The following is an 18,924-nucleotide window of genomic DNA, read 5'->3' on the forward strand; positions in this document are numbered from 1 at the left end:
GTTTTGGGTTCAATCTTGCGGTGTCCTTTTCCAGTGACAGCAGGGGAAGCAAGGCACGTATTGTATTGTTGCCATCGAGGATAAAAAGATGGGGTTTATATCATATTGCATGAGTTTATCCCTCTACATCATGTCATCTTTCTTAATGTGTTACTCTGTTCTTTATGAACTTAATACTCTAGATGCATGATGGATATCGGTCGATGTGTGGAGTAATAGTAGTAGATGCAGGCAGGAGTCGGTCTACTTGTCACAGACGTGATGCCTATATACATTATCATGCCTAGATAATCTCATAATTATTCGCTTTTCTATCAATTGCTCGATAGTAATTTGTTCACCCACCGTAATACTTATGCTATCTTGAGAGAAGCCACTAGTGAAACCTATGGCCCCCGGATCTATCTTTTATCATATAAGTTTTCAATCTACTCTTATTTGCATCTTTACTTTTCCAATCTATATCATAAAAACACCAAAAATATTTATCTTATCATATTATCTCTATCAGATCTCACTTTTGCAAGTGGTCGTGAAGGGATTGACAACCCCTTTATTGCGTTGGTTGCGAGGTTCTTGTTTGTTTGTGTAGGTGCGTGGGACTTTTGAGGAGCCTCCTACTGGATTGATACCTTAGTTCTCAAAAACTGAGGGAAATACTTATGCTACTTTGCTGCATCATCCTTTCATCTTCAAGGAAAACCAACGCATGCTCAAAACATAGCAGCCATCGTCGGGCCAAGGCGAGTGGCACCGCGGCGCGACCCGCCGCGCCCTGCGCCAGCTCGGGAGGACGTGAGCTGCCAGGTGGTGCAGCGACCTCAAGGAGAAGCGTGCGTACTTCCAGCACGCCAACACTAGGCCCGTGTACCGCTGCAGGAGGTGGCGGTGCGCGTGCACCAGGACCAGTTTCCACCCCCTCGACGACCTCCGGTGGCCACGATAGGATGCCGCGCGTTCACCCCAGAGCTCCGCAATATCGTCTGGCCAAGCAAGTTCAAGCCTGAACCGCCTCCGTTCAACGACGGCACCACCGACCCCGCCGAGTTCCCGGAACTCTATGAGCTAAGCATTGAGGCGGCCAGCGGCGATGAGAAGATCATGGCAAACTGGTTCCCCATGGCCCTCAAGGATGGCGCGTGTTCATGGCTCCTGAGCCTACCCGAGGGGTCGGTTTCTTCCTGGGAGGATATGCGTGGCCGCTTCATCGCCAACTTCCAGGGAACTCGCGATCGTCCGCCGACTACGAGTGACCTGCATCGCATCAAGCAGCAACCTGGAGAGACCTAGCAGAAGTATATCCAGCGCTTCAACAACGTTCGCCTCAAGATCCCCATGGTGTCGGACGAGGCCATCATTTCAGCGTTTGCTGATGGCGTCCGTGACGTCAAGATGAAGGAGGAGCCCGCCATCCACGAAGATCTCTGCACAGCTCTGGAAATGTTCAGCATCGCGAACAAGTGTGCAAGGGCTGAGGAGGGGCACCTCTCCTTCCTCGAGCTCCCCGATGCTGATCCAGAAGACAAGATGACCAAGGCCAAGTATGTGAAGCGAAAGGGGCCAGCCGTTCTTGCGGCCGAGCCAGAGACGAAGCGCGGCTGCGACCACCCCGAGTCATCCAAGAGAAACCGGCCATTCTGCATCTTCAACAACGTTCACAACCACAATACTAATGACTGTCAAGAGCTCAGGGCCCTCCGCAACGGGCGCCTCGGTCGATGCCCCGAGCGCAATGATCGAGGCTATGGTCGTGGAGGCGGCCGAGGTGGAGGACGCTGGGGCGGACGCGATGATCATCAGGAGTGGCATGACCAGCCTCGTGAGGACCGCTTGCAAGGCCAGCCTCGCGAGGGCGCCTGGAGGGAGCAGCCTTGTGAGAAGCGCCCTCAGGGCAGCGCAGCTCTCCCCCCTCTGCCTCCACCGCCAAGAAGGAATGAAGATCATCACCAGGATGAGGGGGCTGGGGGCTTCCAGGAGCCTCGAGCCATCGCCTGCATCTTGGGAGGCTCACAGGCCCCGGCTTCCCACCGCGTCTTCAAGAAGTTCGCGTGCGAGGTGAATGCAGTGCTCCCCAAGCCCGAAGCAACTCGCCCTCTCAGGTTCTACTCCCCCGTCACCAGCAACGTGGTCTTCACCAAGACTCTCATCAATGGAGGAGCTGGGCTCAATGTGTTGTCTGTTCAGACGTTCAACAGGCTCCAAGTGCGATACTACCAGCTTCACCCAACCAAGCCATTTTCAGGAGTAACTGACAGTTCTACACACCCGATTGGGAAGGTTCGCCTCCCTGTCACCTTCGGCGAGCGCAACAACTACCACACCGAGCTCATCGACTTCGACTTCGCCGACATCCGCCTGCCCTACAATGCCATCCTAGGGTACCTAGCACTGGCCAAGTTAATGGCAGCTACGCACCACGGCTACAATGTCCTCAAGATGCCAGGAAGCTGCAGCGTCATCACGGTCGCGTGCCAAGAGAAAGATGCAGTGTGCTCGCGCACCTTCCAGGCTGCAGCAGTCGAGAACCCTGAAGACGAGGGCGACGCCCTCCCTCCTGAGGTCGTCCCCAAGACGAAGAAGCTGCAACTGGGACAGGGGTCTCATGAGGGAGCATTGCTCTAGGATGCTGCGCTAAGCCTCGCATCCTCAGATGCGGCACCTTTACCCATTGCATAGGAAGGCGCGCCCGGGGCGCCTCTCATGTCGGGCTCGGGGGATCTCCTCGGGAGGGCCTCAGACCTAGCTAGGGTCATGAGGGAGGCGCTCGGGCACCATGTGGAGGCAATCTTCAGAGCATGCTTCCCAGGAGAAGGCAGCAGGCGGGAAGCGCCAGGTGGTTAGGAGTTCATTAGCAAGGCAATTGAGGAGATTCAAGAAGCAAGGGTTCTGCAAGGCGATCGTCGCCTTCTGCGCGGCGTAGCTCACTGCCCTGGCGAGGTAAGGAGTTCCGCGTCTGCATCGACATCCTCGGGCTCAACAGGGCCGCGTCTCAGAAGCTCATGTGGCCGTCTCGTGTCGGCCGATGCCAGGGTCCACCTCACATCTACGTTCGCATGCCTTTCGGCTTGTCGTGCGCGGCTATGGTGTTCCAGCGCTGCATGAGAGACGCCTTGGCAGCTCGCGAAGCCAGGCATCAGGCGATCCTAGCGGAGATGGAGGAACACCTCTAGGAGCCTCCTGGGCCCTTTGAGCCTCCCGAGGCTCGGCACCCGAGCGGCTCGTGAGGAACAACTCCAGCGGCACACATTTTTGGCTACTTCAACACCTCTTCAGCGACAGTACCAGGTGACATCTCTCTAGTTCATTCAGTCTGGGGGCGCCCCTCGGGCTGCATCATCCCCAGGCCATGTGGGTCCGTCCCTACGGCATGTATCCCTTTTGCATCTATTAGAGCTAGTTTACAATCCTTCGCAAGCTACTTTTAAATTATTAACTTCCTAACCGACGCTTCATCGCTAAGAACGTCTTGCACCCTTGCGAGCCCTCCCATGATCGCCTCATGATTAAGGACTGGCACGGCTTTTGTGCTCGGGTTCGTCCCTGGAGCGTCGCTAAATCCAAGAGGCTGACCTCTGGCTCATGGGGCAAGTCCCAGTGTACTCACCTCCCATGGCCCTTGGTGCCTTGTTCTTGCATGAGCTAATCGCGGGAGGATGAGTAAGGGCGCGCGACCTGGTGCCCGCGTGACCACGGGAATGGTGCACCGGTTGTTTTTCTTCATGATCTTTGCATGAGAAGACTGGGCATGGCATCTGTGCTCAGGTCCATCCTTGTAGCGTCGATAAACCCAACAGATGAGCTCTGTCTAGCGGGCCGGCCCCATTCACGTCACCTCCTGGGGTCGTTGGTGTCTGGCCTTCTCATGCAATAACCTCAGGAGACTCATTCGGTGCAGGCTACCTAACCATCTCGCAGGACTAATTCAAGCATCCCCAATCAAGACCAGGCGCAACCCTGAAACGACCGTTTTTTCCGGGTAATAAATTTCCAGAAAAGAACATCATGCTCATCAGCCCCAGGATTACTGTTAGCTGATGAGGCTCCACTTGATACAGAAATTCAAGGCAGAATACAACATATGTAGTACAAGACCATTCTGGCCTATGAGTACAACAAATGGTTTCTAGTGGTTGATGGCGGAAGCGGTTTGTGAAACATCAGTGTCTATGGGGCTCCATTTCCCATGGGAATAGCTGACTAGGTTAACTCCTATCTTCGCGAGGCTGCTATCTCCATTGTGTGGGTTCCGGGGCTGGCATCGCGTCGCTCCTCTCCGAGCAAGAAAATCTGGCCAAGACAATAGCCAGGGACAAGCCAGTGAGTACTTTGAATGTACTCGCAAACATTATGAACACAGGTATAATATAACAATGATGTGCTAAAAATATTTTATGCTCATGACGTCAGTCACAAACGATAAATGAAACTCTGATGCGTGCAAGCAAGTTATTTATAAAAATGCAATAACATGGTAGTATTAAAATTTATGAAAACAAATAACAAGCAATGCCACAGTCGGGCGTCTGAGCGACACCGCATAAAGGGCTTTAAAAGAAATGCCACAGTCGGGCGTCTGAGCGGCACCACATAAAGGGCTTTAAAAGAAATGCCACAGTCGGGCGTCTGAGCGACACCACATAAAGGGCTTTAAAAGAAATGCCACAGTCGGGCGTCTGAGCGACACCACATAAAGGGCTTGAAAAGAAATGCCACAGTCGGGCGTCTGAGCGACACCACATAAAGGGCTTTAAAAGGAATGCCACAGTCGGGCGTCTGAGCGACACCACATAAAGGGCTTTAAAAGAAATGCCACAGTCGGGCGTCTGAGCGACACCACATAAAGGGCTTTAAAAGAAATGCCATAGTCGGGCGTCTGAGCGACACCACATAAAGGGCTTTACAAGAAATGCCACAGTCGGGCGTCTGAGCGACACCACATAAAGGGCTTTTGAAATAAACAATCATAGTGAATATCCCGGAGGTAGAACCATCCCAGAGATACTCGATAATAACAATAATATCACGGGTTAGTCAACAATAATAATAAACATAGTTATCACCAGTCACGAGTAGTAATTCCATTTATGGTTAACCGTTTCACCTCCGAAGACCGACACTAAGACCGACACCTGACCCATCCCAGACTGTAATCCTTAACCATGGACACGGCTATTCGAATAGGTTTAAACTCTGCAGAGGGTGTACTCTTTACCCACGAGTAACGGATTTCTTTAGTCCATCGGGACTAATTCCGTCTACGGTCTTTTTGTTGGAAACACACCTAACTTGCACACACCAGCTTAACTGACATGTGTCTGGAATCACCCACGACACCTGTTAAGCAAACTCTAAGTGGGGAGGCTAAAACCTCGCGTAGCATGGGATCAAATTTATATCGCGCGCTCTAAGGGGTGGCCTCCCCTCTCGGTCCCAACCGGAAACACCCATGCCCCCGGACTAGGTGGCCTGCCTACCAGCTACAACCGGTATCTTCCAACATGGCCTCTCTATACGGTGTGTGTGCTAGAAAGAGGTTGACAACTTACTGAACCGTACTCTACTTGCTGTAGAGACGAGTGGTAGTACGAAACAAGTATGGGGGTTACTGGAACAAGACTCGATCTACGGTCGACTCAGGAGGTTTAAGTATTCCCTGCATGATTAGTATAACGAATATAGTTCAACCAATAGGGTCACTGCTCATATCACTTTACCATGCCATACCAGACATAACCGTCCCAACGGAGACCGGCGATAAACTCATGCCTACCCAAGGCAGAGGTTTTCCCGGGTTCCTGCCGGTATGCATGCAAGGCACATGAGGGTGATTATCATCACAAGTGTGTTCATTTCCAACAGCCTGGAAATCACTAATATGCACTCATGCATATGATCATACCACATGAAATAACGAGTCCTTCGAAATGCGGTGGTGTTATAACGTATCCACGATCACACCAAAAATATTATGCCGGGATTCAGAATGCTTGCCTTCAATGTTGTGGAGGGGTGGGGTGCTTTCCAAAACTTTTGAAAGTTTCTTCTCTCTCCCCAAAATCCTATTTGAAAATATATTTGAATTAACACACATTTCAAAAACAGTACAAAAAAGTTGTTTGAAATTTTTTCAAATAAATCTTAAAATAAACTAGACCAAATTTGAGGAAGGTAGGAAAAAGAATCAACTCATTTGGACTTATATTTAAAAAGTTATAGCAAGTCAAAGTTGTGGTCAAAATCTGTTATTTAAAATAAAACAGAAAAGAAAACGTTTCGGAGGTGAATACGCTTTCGGAGCGGGGAAAACATACTGGGGAAAATACGCCTTCACTTAAACACGCATGGCGGCGGAGTGGTTCAATGACAGTGGGTCTAGTGGGCCCACTGGTCAGGTTTGACCAGTCTTCTCCCTCCTCTTTCTCTGTCCCGAGCGGAGGCGGGACTCCGGCGATCGCCGCCGGCGATTGGCGGCTCCGTTCAAGAAACCGAAGTCATCCATGGGCTCAGGGGGTCGAGGCGGTCCCGCCGGTGGGTGTTATGGTCTCGGGAGTGGAAGGGGTCGTCGGCGGTGAGCTTCGCGGCGGACGGAGAGCTTCGGGAGCAGAGTGGTTTTGGGGCTACGGTGGTCCTCGATCAAAATCGAGTAGTGGGAATGGTTTACGGGAGGATGAGGGGGCTCTTGGTGGAGAGAACGGAGAGTGGGAGGCCCTGGTGGTGCCGAATTGGCCGGGGCAGTGGTGGCGGCTGCAGTTGCCGGAGGTGGGGAAGAAGACCTCCCCCGGGTCAATTGGCTGTCATGGGAGGACTAGGGGTGCATTCTAAGGCTTCCTGTGTGCTCGGGGAGGCTCGGGGGCCTCCTTTTATAGCTCGTCGAGGTCGGTTCCGCGGCGGCCGGATAAGCTCTCCGGCGAACCGCCTCTCTGTAGCTTGCAGGGCAACGTGGCGTGGCTGGGGATGACGGCAGGAGCTAGCGGACGAGTGGGCACTGCTCCAGGGGCGAGCTGGCGAGCAGAGGTGGCTTTGGCGGCGCCGACATGGGCAGAGGCTGTCGGGCGGCGGCGGCGGCTAGCTCTTGGCTTGCCGGGCGTGGCGAGGGGCGGCTTGGCGCGTAGCGGTGAGAAAGGGAGTGCGTGGCGAGGCTCTGCAGTGTGGGCCAAAACCGTGGGGGCCAGCGTGTCGGCTCGGCGCACGTGCGTGCCAAACGCACGCTCTGCTCGCGCTCTGGGCGTGCACGGGACGTGCTCGACGTAATGCCAGAGCATGCTAGAGGTCGCGGTCGAGGCGGGCAATTAACAGACCCAGGTTAGGAGTAACGGGGAGTCTAGTGGACATGCTAGTTTGATCAGAGGTGCAAGTTCACAGTGCAATGCCACAACTCATGTCAAAACTGGTCATGCACTCCAGGTGTTTGACAAAATGCCAAGGGCACTTAGACAAGTCTTGGAGTGGTCAAAAACTCCAGATGGAAGTCTCTTCAGATATACAAGAGGGTGGTGATGCTAGTTGGCCAAAAGCAGAAACTTGCTAGTGTAAGTTTAACAAAACTACAATTCTGGACAGAAAACAAATGGCATTGTTGCAAGCACTTAGAATTATCCAATGGGTCCACTCTCCTGGACTTAAGGGTTTGGCAAGGGGGACTACCAGTAGGAGAAATAATCAAGGGTTAAAGAGCAAGTAAAATGGTGGTTGCTGTACAAATCCTCAAATTGGACCAGAATGGAAATGAGGTTGATTCACTCAAATTTTTTAAAGAACAGCACTAGGTTTTTGCATAATGTGGAATCATAGGCTGTTACCAATATCCCATAATTTTGGTGGAGGCCAGGAAGAAATATTTAAATGGGTTGTAGTGCAAAATGCACTCTGGACCAGAGAAGAAGAATTGAGTGTAGGGCTCAAAATATTACATGAATTAAATATATTGCTACACAACAGTGATTTAAAAACATCACATGACATCTCCAAATTTTTGTGTAAATTTTAAGTGAATCTATCAAATGGTTGTAGTTCAAATATGGCCATTTAACCTTGAAACACCATTTTCAAGAAAGTAAAGATCAAGCAACTTAATTATTTAATTAGTTATACTGATAAAAGGAAAGTTTTTCTTGAGAGGTTAAACAAGTCCAATAACATATTTAAAAAGTAATTTTCTCTTTGGGAAAAACTCATCAAAACAGGGAAAGAAATGATTTAAAAAATCAAAAAGGAGCTCAGATATCCAAAGTTTTAATTCCTGGCAAAATTTTAATCCATTAAAACAAAGCCAAAATTTTGGGGTGTCACAACACTAACCCCCTTAAGAAAAATCTCGTCCTCGAGATTTGTTAAAAGCGGTGTTAAGAAAATAATTACGCAATAAAGATGTGGCTACAGTGAGAGGGCAATAAGTGGTGAAAAACCACAGTGTGAAAACTGGGGCTGCGTGGAAGAGTCTATGGTTCGGGACAAAAACGGGTGATTTCTACGCTGGATAAAAATTTAGAATAACTCCTAAATTTAGATATACGCTGGTCGTACCCGAGAGCACAGTGCTCTCTCTGGCCGACAGGTGGACCCGGGGTCCACTGTCAATCTCCTCTTCTCCCTCTGGCTCTTTCTCTTCCTCCTCTCTCCCGCGCGCTTTCTCCACCGGCGACGCCTAGTGTGTAGGGCATCTAGGCCGTACCGTGGTAGTGCGCGGCGTGCTAGCTGCCGGTGCAGCATGCACTCACCTCGCGGGCCAGCGCGCTGTCGGCACTGCTCGCGGATTCGACTCCGAACACCGGCGATCGGCGACGAGCGGCATTGGTGGACTTTGCCCACCGTACACCGAGCTCGAGCTATAAAAACGGCCGGGGTGCCTCTCTCTTCTTCCTCACACCTGGCCTCACTTCTCCTCCTCCTTCTTTCTCCATTACTGCTTACGGAAGCTCGGGTGAGGCTCTAATGGCGGAGGCGATGCCGGACTGGTTTGTGATCCTGATATGCGGAGGGCTGGCGACACTGCTGGGGCTCTCTGTGCTCCTGTGCGCGATGATCTTCGACGAGTATCGCGACGCTGCGGCTCGGGTGTTGGCTCTCCGCGGTGGTGGTGATCATGAGGAGTAGATGGGGGTGTGCCGGGTGCTAACTGTCGTTAGGGGGTGATTAGCTGGATGTAACGCCGTTGCAAAGTTTTGCAAACAGTGTATGTGTCCGAATGATTATGGTTGTGAGTCTGCTGCGTGGTGCTGTGTGAAATTAATTAATCCACGTCGTGAGAAGGGGCAGGTGTAGCAACTCAGGGAAAAGAAATCTCACTCCAGGATTTTGCGAGGGAAAAACAGTTAATTTAAAGGAGCATAACCACAACAAAACTACACACATTAGTAGAAGCCAAATAATAGACTCGTCGTACAAACTCAGGGTATCACGCATAAGTCACACACATAAATAAATGTTGCAAAGAACAAATACAATAGTGACGTCTAAAATGAAAATGGTAAATGGGTGGGATCCTGATAAAATGTCTCTGGTAAAGGGATACACTCTTCTTCTATCGGAGGCAGTGGATTGACCAGTCGATGTATGCGTCTCTCCGGGTCGGGCCTCAGTGGTCTGCCGATGGCAATCTGAGGATTTAAATCTGCGAGGCTCTGGAGATAATCCATCACTCGCTGGTTCAAATGCTCTTGAGCAATGATGTACTGGATAAGGTTGGCCAGAACTGGGTCTCTCTCAATACGTCCACCGGGAAAAGATGTTACTTCTCCGGGTGCTGCACGGCTCGGAAAGTAATAATATCCTCGTTCGCAGGCATAGGGTACTGTGGATCGAAGACGAGCAATCGCTTCTTTCGCAGCAGCTTCTATGGCCAGGTGTGGGGTTGGCATAGATTTCCCCACGAAGGAAACTTCCGTTGGATCTTGGTTGGAGTCTACGGGAGGGATGTGTACTGCTGCCCAATATTCCGAGGTGGATGGGGTGATCCTTGATTTGAACAGCTCGTACTGAGGTGGCTGGGTAGAACCCATGGTACTGCGGGTAAAATCCCACAATATTTTGACAAAGCCACCTGGGGTTGCATCTGGGGTTCTCAGATGAATGCTGGGGCTCGGCATGACAGGAAAAGTGTGAGTGTGGTGCACAAAGTGAGGGTTGCTGGGTAAGGTCACAAGGTGGCCTTTATATAGCAATGGAGCCGGATTCGTTTTACCGTGGTGAAAGGTAATAAATTTGCCAGCTTAGCTCCAAAGGTCGGGTCAGTGTCAGAGATACACATATCTCATAAAGAGACGCGTTACTGTGGTTGTCGTCGGGTTGGTTTTGGTAGTTGTGCCCAAAAAATGTGCAACTATGCGCTGACCAAATATGCAAGGCTACTATTAAAACAGAGGCACAACGACAGGCTGCGTTAATATACACGGTCGCACGATTACAAAGCGAGGATACACTGAAACTCGGTGCTACTCATACGGCTTAGTCTACCTCGTTCATGTCTAAACGGGCGTGCCTGGTGGATGTCGAGGCTTCTCCACGTGTCTCTCTGCCGGGATTAGTCGGAGATGGCGGAGGAACTGCAGGGTCGGGGTAGTGATGATGACCATCGCGGGGATTGTTGGCCACAACCCCGTTGGAGTGTGCTCCCAATATGCGACGAAGCACCTCTGGGGTTATCGCAGCACCTTGGCCGATGGCTGGGGCAGATCTCAGGGTCTCGATCGGTTGTCCAAACAGCACGACTGGGTTGTCGGCGTTGGGCTCGTTTTCTCCTCTCGCCGGGGCTCGACGAACCAGCTCTCCACGAGCTGCGATTAGATCAATAGTGATCTGGTCGAACAGTGCCTCTAGTGCACTTACATAGCGCACTAGGTGCAACAATGCGGGGTCCGTCTCGTGATCTCCGTTGGCAACTTGGGGTGGTCTACCATACCCTTCACGTCTGGGGTAGTAGTGGAACGAGCGACAGTTAACTCTGGGCGACAAGTGCCTGAGATGAACTATAGCCTCTCGAGCGGCTAGCTGGATGGCTTGTGGCTCAAAGGAAGTTGTCCTTCCGGTGAACCTGTAGGGGCGCTCGGGTGCTAGACCCCTACCGTAGATGTGCACAGTGGCCCAGAATTGACGGTCTTCACCGCTCATGGGTCCTTGATACACAACATATTCTGGTGGCTCTTCTAACGCGTAGGCACGACGGGTGAGGTTTGCGAGGATGGTCACAAAACCTCCAAGGTTGGTTGCTGTGGTTTCGTTGTGCACTATAGGTCCAGGCATTGTGGCTCGGTTTGGGGTAGCGGCTGTGCGGTGCTGTGTTGGGACTAGCGTGCCCTTTTTATAGGAAAAAGGGGGCGGAGTCTTCCTTCGCACGCTTGCGAGAAAGGACTATTTAGGGGCCGGTCACTGGCGCATGAGTGACAGGTTAGGTTGATAGGTTGGGCACCGACTGCCAAAAGGTGTTGGGTCACTGTGTGGCTATCTTGCACGAGAAGCTTGGCTGGGGTTTGGCTAAGGTCTAGTGGGTTGGTTTGCCTAAGTTTTTCGACCTGGCTAAGATAGGATTAGCCAATGGTCAGCCTGGCTCTGATACCAAGTCTGCCACGACCGTTTTTTCCGGGTAATAAATTTCCAGAAAAGACCGTCGTGCTCATCAGCCCCAGGATTACTGTTAGCTGATGAGGCTCCACTTGATACAGAAATTCCAAGCAGAATACAACATATGTAGTACAAGACCATTCTGGCCTGTGAGTACAACAAATGGTTTCTAGTGGTTGATGGCGGAAGCGGTTTGTGAAACATCAGTGTCTATGGGACTCCATTTCCCACGGGAACAGCTGACCAGGTTAACTCCTATCTTCGCGAGGCTGCTATCTCCATTGTGTGGGTTCCGGGGCTGGCATCGCGTCGCTCCTCTCCGAGCAAGAAAATCTGGCCAAGACAATAGCCAGGGAGAAGCCAGTGAGTACTTTGAATGTACTCGCAAACATTATGAACACAGGTATAATATAACAATGATGTGCTAAAAATATTTTATGCTCATGACGTCAGTCACAAACGATAAATGAAACTCTGATGCGTGCAAGCAAGTTATTTATAAAAATGCAATAACATGGTAGTATTAAAATTTATGAAAACAAATAAGAAGCAATGCCACAGTCGGGCGTCTGAGCGACACCGCATAAAGGGCTTTAAAAGAAATGCCACAGTCGGGCGTCTGAGCGACACCACATAAAGGGCTTTAAAAGAAATGCCACAGTCGAGCGTCTGAGCGACACCACATAAAGGGCTTTAAAACAAATGCCACAGTCGGGCGTCTGAGCGACACCACATAAAGGGATTTAAAAGAAATGCCACAGTCGGGCGTCTGAGCGACACCACATAAAGGGCTTTAAAAGAAATGCCACAGTCGGGTGTCTGAGCGACGCCACATAAAGGGCTTTAAAAGAAATGCCACAGTCGGGCGTCTGAGCGACATCACATAAAGGGCTTTACAAGAAATGCCACAGTCGGGCGTCTGAGTGACACCACATAAAGGGCTTTTGAAATAAACAATCATAGTGAATATCCCGGAGGTAGAACCATCCCAGAGATACTCGATAATAACAATAATATCACGGGTTAGTCAACAATAATAATAAACATAGTTATCACCAGTCATGAGTAGTAATTCCATTTATGGTTAACCGTTTCACCTCCGAAGACCGACACTAAGACCGACACCTGACCCATCCCAGACTGTAATCCTTAACCATGGACACGGCTATTCGAATAGGTTTAAACTCTGAAGAGGGTGTAATCTTTACCCACGAGTAACGGATTTCTTTAGTCCATCGGGACTAATTCCGTCTACGGTCTTTTTGTTGGAAACACACCTAACTTGCACACGCCAGCTTAACTGACACGTGTCTGGAATCACCCACGACACCTGTTAAGCAAACTCTAAGTGGGGAGGCTACAACCTCGCGTAGCATGGGATCAAATTTATATCGCGCGCTCTAAGGGGTGGCCTCCCCTCTCGGTCCCAACCGGAAACACCCATGCCCCCGGACCAGGTGGCTTGCCTACCAGCTACAACCGGTACCTTCCACCATGGCCTCTCTGTACGGTGTGTGCTAGAAAGAGGTTGACAACTTACTGAACCGTACTCTACTTGCTGTAGAGACGAGTGGTAGTACGAAACAAGTATGGGGGTTACTGGAACAAGACTCGATCTACGGTCGACTCAGGAGGTTTAAGTATTCCCTGCATGATTAGTATAACGAATATATTTCAACCAACAGAGTCACCGCTCATATCACCTTACCATGCCATACCAGACATAACCGTCCCGACGGAGACCGGCGACAAACTCATGCCTACCCAAGGCAGAGGTTTTCCCGGGTTCCTGCCGGTATGCATGCAAGGCACATGAGGGTGATTATCATCACAAGTGTGTTCATTTCCAACAGCCTGGAAATCACTAATATGCACTCATGCATATGATCATACCACATGAAATAACGAGTCCTTCGAAATGCGGTGGTGTTATAATGTATCCACGATCACACCAAAAATATTATGCCGGGATTCAGAATGCTTGCCTTCAATGTTGTGGAGGGGTGGGGTGCTCTCCAAAACTTTTGAAAGTTTCTTCTCTCTCCCCAAAATCCTATTTAAAAATATATTTGAATTAACACACATTTCAAAAACAGTACAAAAAAGTTGTTTGAAATTTTTTCAAATAAATCTTAAAATAAACTAGACCAAATTTGAGGAAGGTAGGAAAAAGAATCAACTCATTTGGACTTATATTTAAAAAGTTATAGCCAGTCAAAGTTGTGGTCAAAATCTGTTATTTAAAATAAAACAGAAAAGAAAACGTTTCGGAGGTGAATACGCTTTCGGAGCGGGGAAAACGTACTGGGGAAAATACGCCTTCACTTAACCACGTGGCAGGCGAAGTGGTCGCTGACAGTGGGTCCAGTGGGCCCACTGGTCAGGTTTGACCAGTCTTCTCCCTCCTCTTTCTCTGTCCCGAGCGGAGGCGGGACTCCGGCGATCGCCGCCGGCGATTGGCGGCTCCGTTCGAGAAACCGAAGTCATCCACGGGCTCAGGGGGTCGAGGCGGTCCCGCCGGTGGGTGTTACGGTCTCGGGAGTGGACGGGGTCATCGGCGGTGAGCTTCGCGGCATACGGAGAGCTTCGGGAGCAGAGTGGTTTTGGGGCTACGGTGGTCCTCGATCAAAATCGAGTAGTGGGAATAGTTTACGGGAGGATGAGGGGGCTCTTGGTGGAGAGAACGGAGAGTGGGAGGCCCTGGTGGTGCCGAATTGGCCGAGGCAGTGGTGGCGGCTGCAGTTGCCGGAGGTGGGGAAGAAGACCTCCCCCGGGTCGATTGGCTGCCATGGGAGGACTAGGGGAGCATTCTAAGGCTTCCTGTGTGCTCGGGGAGGCTCGGGGGCCTCCTTTTATAGCTCGTTGAGGTCGGTTCCGCGGCGGCCGGATAAGCTCTCCGGCGAACCGCCTCTCTGTAGCTTGCAGGGCAACGTGGCGTGGCTGGGGATGACGGCAGGAGCTAGCGGACGAGTGGGCACTGCTCCAGGGGCGAGCTGGCGAGCGGAGGTGGCTTTGGCGGCGCCGACATGGGCAGAGGCTGTCGGGCGGCGGCGCGGCTAGCTCTTGGCTTGCCGAGCGTGGCGAGGGGCGGCTTGGCGCGTAGCGGTGAGAAAGGGAGTGCGTGGCGAGGCTCTGCAGTGTGGGCCAAAACCGTGGGGGCCAGCGTGTCGGCTCGGCGCACGTGCGTGCCAAACGCACGCTCTGCTCGCGCTCTGGGCGTGCACGGGACGTGCTCGACGTAATGCCAGAGCATGCTAGAGGTCGCGGTCGAGGCTGGTAATTAACAGACCCAGGTTAGGAGTAACGGGGAGTCTAGTGGACATGCTAGTTTGATCAGAGGTGCAAGTTCACAGTGCAATGCCACAACTCATGTCAAAACTGGCCATGCACTCCAGGTGTTTGACAAAATGCCAAGGGCACTTAGGCAAGTCTTGGAGTGGCCAAAAACTCCAGATGGAAGTCTCTTCAGATGCAAGAGAGAGTGGTGAGGTAATTTGGTCAAATGCAACAACTTGTTAGTGCAAGTTTTGCAAGACTTCAATTCTGGACAGGAAATAAATAGCATTATTTCATGAACCAAAAATGATCCAAAAGGTGCATGCTCCTGGACTTAAGGGTTTAACATGGGGGACTACAAGTAGGAGAAATAATCAAGGGTTAAAGAGCAAGTAAAAACATGGTTGCTGCACAAACCATCAAGTTGGTCCAGACTGAAGATGAGGTTGATTCACTCAAATATTTCAAAGAACAGCACTAGGTTTTTGCACAAAGTGGAATAATATGCTCCTACTGACCTCCCCTAATTTTGGTAGAAGTTTTAAAGAAATATTTAAAAGGGTTGTAGTGCAAAATGCACTCTGGACCAGAGAAGAAAAATTGAGTGTAGGGCTCAAAATATTTCATGAATGAAATATATTTTTGCATAAAAGTGATTTAAAAACATCACATGACATCTCCAAATTTTTGTGGAAATTTTAAGTGAATCTATCAAATGGTTGTAGTTCAAATATGGCCATTTAACCTTGAAAAACTATTTTCAAGAAAGTAAAGATCAAGCAACTTAATTATTTAATTAGTTACACTGATAAAAGGAAAGTTTTTCTTGAGAGGTTAAACAAGTCCAATAACACATTTGAAAAGTTTTCTCTTTGGGAAAAACTCATCAAAACAGGGAAAGAAATGATTTAAAAAAATCAAAAAGGAGCTCAGATATCCAAAGTTTTTATTCCTGGCAAAATTTTAATTCATTAAAACAAGGCCAAATTTTTGGGGTGTCACAATACTATCCCCCTTAAGAAAAATCTCGTCCTCGAGATTTGTTAAAAGCGGTGTTAAGAAAATAATTACGCAATAAAGATGTGGCTACAGTGAGAGGGCAATAAGTGGTGAAAAACCACAGTGTGAAAACTGGGGCTGCATGGAAGAGTCTACGGTTCGGGACAAAAACGGGTGATTTCTACGCTGGATACAAATTTAGAATAACTCCTAAATTTAGATATACGCTGGTCGTACCCGAGAGCACAGTGCTCTCTCTGGCCGACAGGTGGACCCGGGGTCCACTGTCAGTCTCCTCTTCTCCCTCTGGCTCTTTCTTCTACCTCTTCTCTCCCGCGCGCTTTCTCGCGCTTTCTCCACCGGCGATGCCTAACTCGTAGGGCATCTAGGCCGTACCGTGGTAGTGCGCGGCTTGCTAGCTGCCGGTGCAGCGTGCACTCACCTCGCGGGCCAGCGCGCTGTCGGCACTGCTCGCGGATTCGACTCCGAACACCGGCGATCGGCGACGAGCGGCGTTGGTGGACTTTGCCCACCGTACACCGAGCTCGAGCTATAAAACGGCCGGGGTGCCTCTCTCTTCTTCCTCGCACCTGGCCTCACTTCTCCTCCTCCTCCCTCCATTACTGCTTACCAAAGCTCGGGCGAGGCTCTAATAGCGGAGGCGATGCCGGACTGGTTTGTGATCCTGATATGCGGAGGGCTGGCGACACTGCTGGGGCTCTCTGTGCTCCTGTGCGCGATGATCTTCGACGAGTATCGCGACGCTGCGGCTCGGGTGTTGGCTCTCCGCGGTGGTGGTGATCATGAGGAGTAGATGGAGGTGTGCCGGGTGCTAACTGTTGTTAGGGGGTGATTAGCTGGATGTAACACCGTTGCAAGGTTTTGCAAACAGTGTATGTGTCCGAATGATTATGGTTGTGAGTCTGCTGCGTGGTGCTGTGTGAAATTAATTAATCCACGTCGTGAGAAGGGGCAGGTGTAGCAACTCAGGGAAAAGAAATCTCACTCCAGGATTTTGCGAGGGAAAAACAGTTAATTTAAAGGAGCATAAACCACAACAAAAACTACACACATTAGTAGAAGCCAAATAATTGACTCGTCGTACAAACTCAGGGTATCACGCATAAGTCACACACATAAATAAATGTTGCAAAGAACAAATACAGTAGTGACGTCTAAAATGAAAACGGTAACTGGGTGGGGTCCTGATAAAATGTCTCTGGTAAAGGGATACACTCTTCTTCTATCGGAGGCAGTGGATTGACCAGTCGATGTATGCGTCTCTCCGGGTCGGGTCTCAGTGGTCTGCCGATGGCAATCTGAGGATTTAAATCTGCGAGGCTCTGGAGATAATCCATCACTCGCTGGTTCAAATGCTCTTGAGCAATGATGTACTGGATAAGGTTGGCCAGAACTGGGTCTCTCTCAATACGTCCACCGGGAAAAGATGTTACTTCTCCGGGTGCTGCACGGCTCGGAAAGTAATAATATCCTCGTTCGCGGGCATAGGGTACTGCGGATCGAAGACGAGCAATCGCTTCTTTCGCAGCAGCTTCTATGGCCAGGTGTGGGGTTGGCATAGATTTCCCCACGAAGGAAACTTCCGTTGGATCTTGGTTGGAGTCTACGGGAGGGATGTGTACTGCTGCCCAATATTCCGAGGTGGATGGGGTGATCCTTGATTTGAACAGCTCGTACTGAGGTGGCTGGGTAGAACCCATGGTACTGCGGGTAAAATCCCACAATATTTTGACAAAGCTACCTGGGGTTGCATCTGGGGTTCTCAGATGAATGCTGGGGCTCGGCATGACAGGAAAAAGTGTGAGTGTGGTGCACAAAGTGAGGGTTGCTGGGTAAGGTCACAAGGTGGCCTTTATATAGCAATGGAGCTGGATTCGTTTTACCGTGGTGAAAGGTAATAAATTTGCCAGCATAGCTCCAAAGGTCGGGTCAGTGTCAGAGATACACATATCTCATAAAGAGACGTGTTACTGTGGTTGTCGTCGGGTTGGTTTTGGTAGTTGTGCCCGGAAAAATGTGCAACTATGCGCTGACCAAATATGCAAGGCTACTATTAAAACAGAGGCACAACGACAGGCTGCGTTAATATACACGGTCGCACGATTACAAAGTGAGGATACACTGAAACTCGGTGCTACTCATACGGCTTAGTCTACCTCGTTCATGTCTAAACGGGCGCGCCTGGTGGATGTCGAGGCTTCTCCACGTGTCTCTCTGCCGGGATTAGTCGGAGATGGCGGAGGAACTGCAGGGTCGGGGTAGTGATGATGACCATCGCGGGGATTGTTGGCCACAACCCCGTTGGAGTGTGCTCCCAATATGCGACGAAGCACCTCTGGGGTTATCGCAGCACCTTGGCCGATGGCTGGGGCAGATCTCGGGGTCTCGATCGGTTGTCCAAACAGCACGACTGGGTTGTCGGCGTTGGGCTCGTTTTCTCCTCTCGCCGGGGCTCGACGAACCAGCTCTCCACGAGCTGCGATTAGATCAATAGTGATCTGGTCGAACAGTGCCTCTAGTGCACTTACATAGCGCACTAGGTGCAACAATGCGGGGTCCGTCTCGTGATCTCCGTTGGCAACTTGGGGTGGTCTACCATACCCTTCACGTCTGGGGTAGTAGTGGAACGAGCGACAGTTAACTCTGGGCGACAAGTGCCTGAGATGAACTATAGCCTCTCGAGCGGCTAGCTGGATGGCTTGTGGCTCAAAGGAAGTTGTCCTTCCGGTGAACCTGTAGGGGCGCTCGGGTGCTAGACCCCTACCGTAGATGTGCACAGTGGCCCAGAATTGACGGTCTTCACCGCTCATGGGTCCTTGATACACAACATATTCTGGTGGCTCTTCTAACGCGTAGGCACGACGGGTGAGGTTTGCGAGGATGGTCACAAAACCTCCAAGGTTGGTTGCTGTGGTTTCGTTGTGCACTATAGGTCCAGGCATTGTGGCTCGGTTTGGGGTAGCGGCTGTGCGGTGCTGTGTTGGGACTAGCGTGCCCTTTTTATAGGAAAAAGGGGGCGGAGTCTTCCTTCGCACGCTTGCGAGAAAGGACTATTTAGGGGCCGGTCACTGG

This window comes from Triticum aestivum, chromosome 1B (genome assembly GCF_018294505.1).
Source record: "Triticum aestivum cultivar Chinese Spring chromosome 1B, IWGSC CS RefSeq v2.1, whole genome shotgun sequence".
In the NCBI taxonomy this organism is placed as follows: Eukaryota; Viridiplantae; Streptophyta; class Magnoliopsida; order Poales; family Poaceae; genus Triticum; species Triticum aestivum.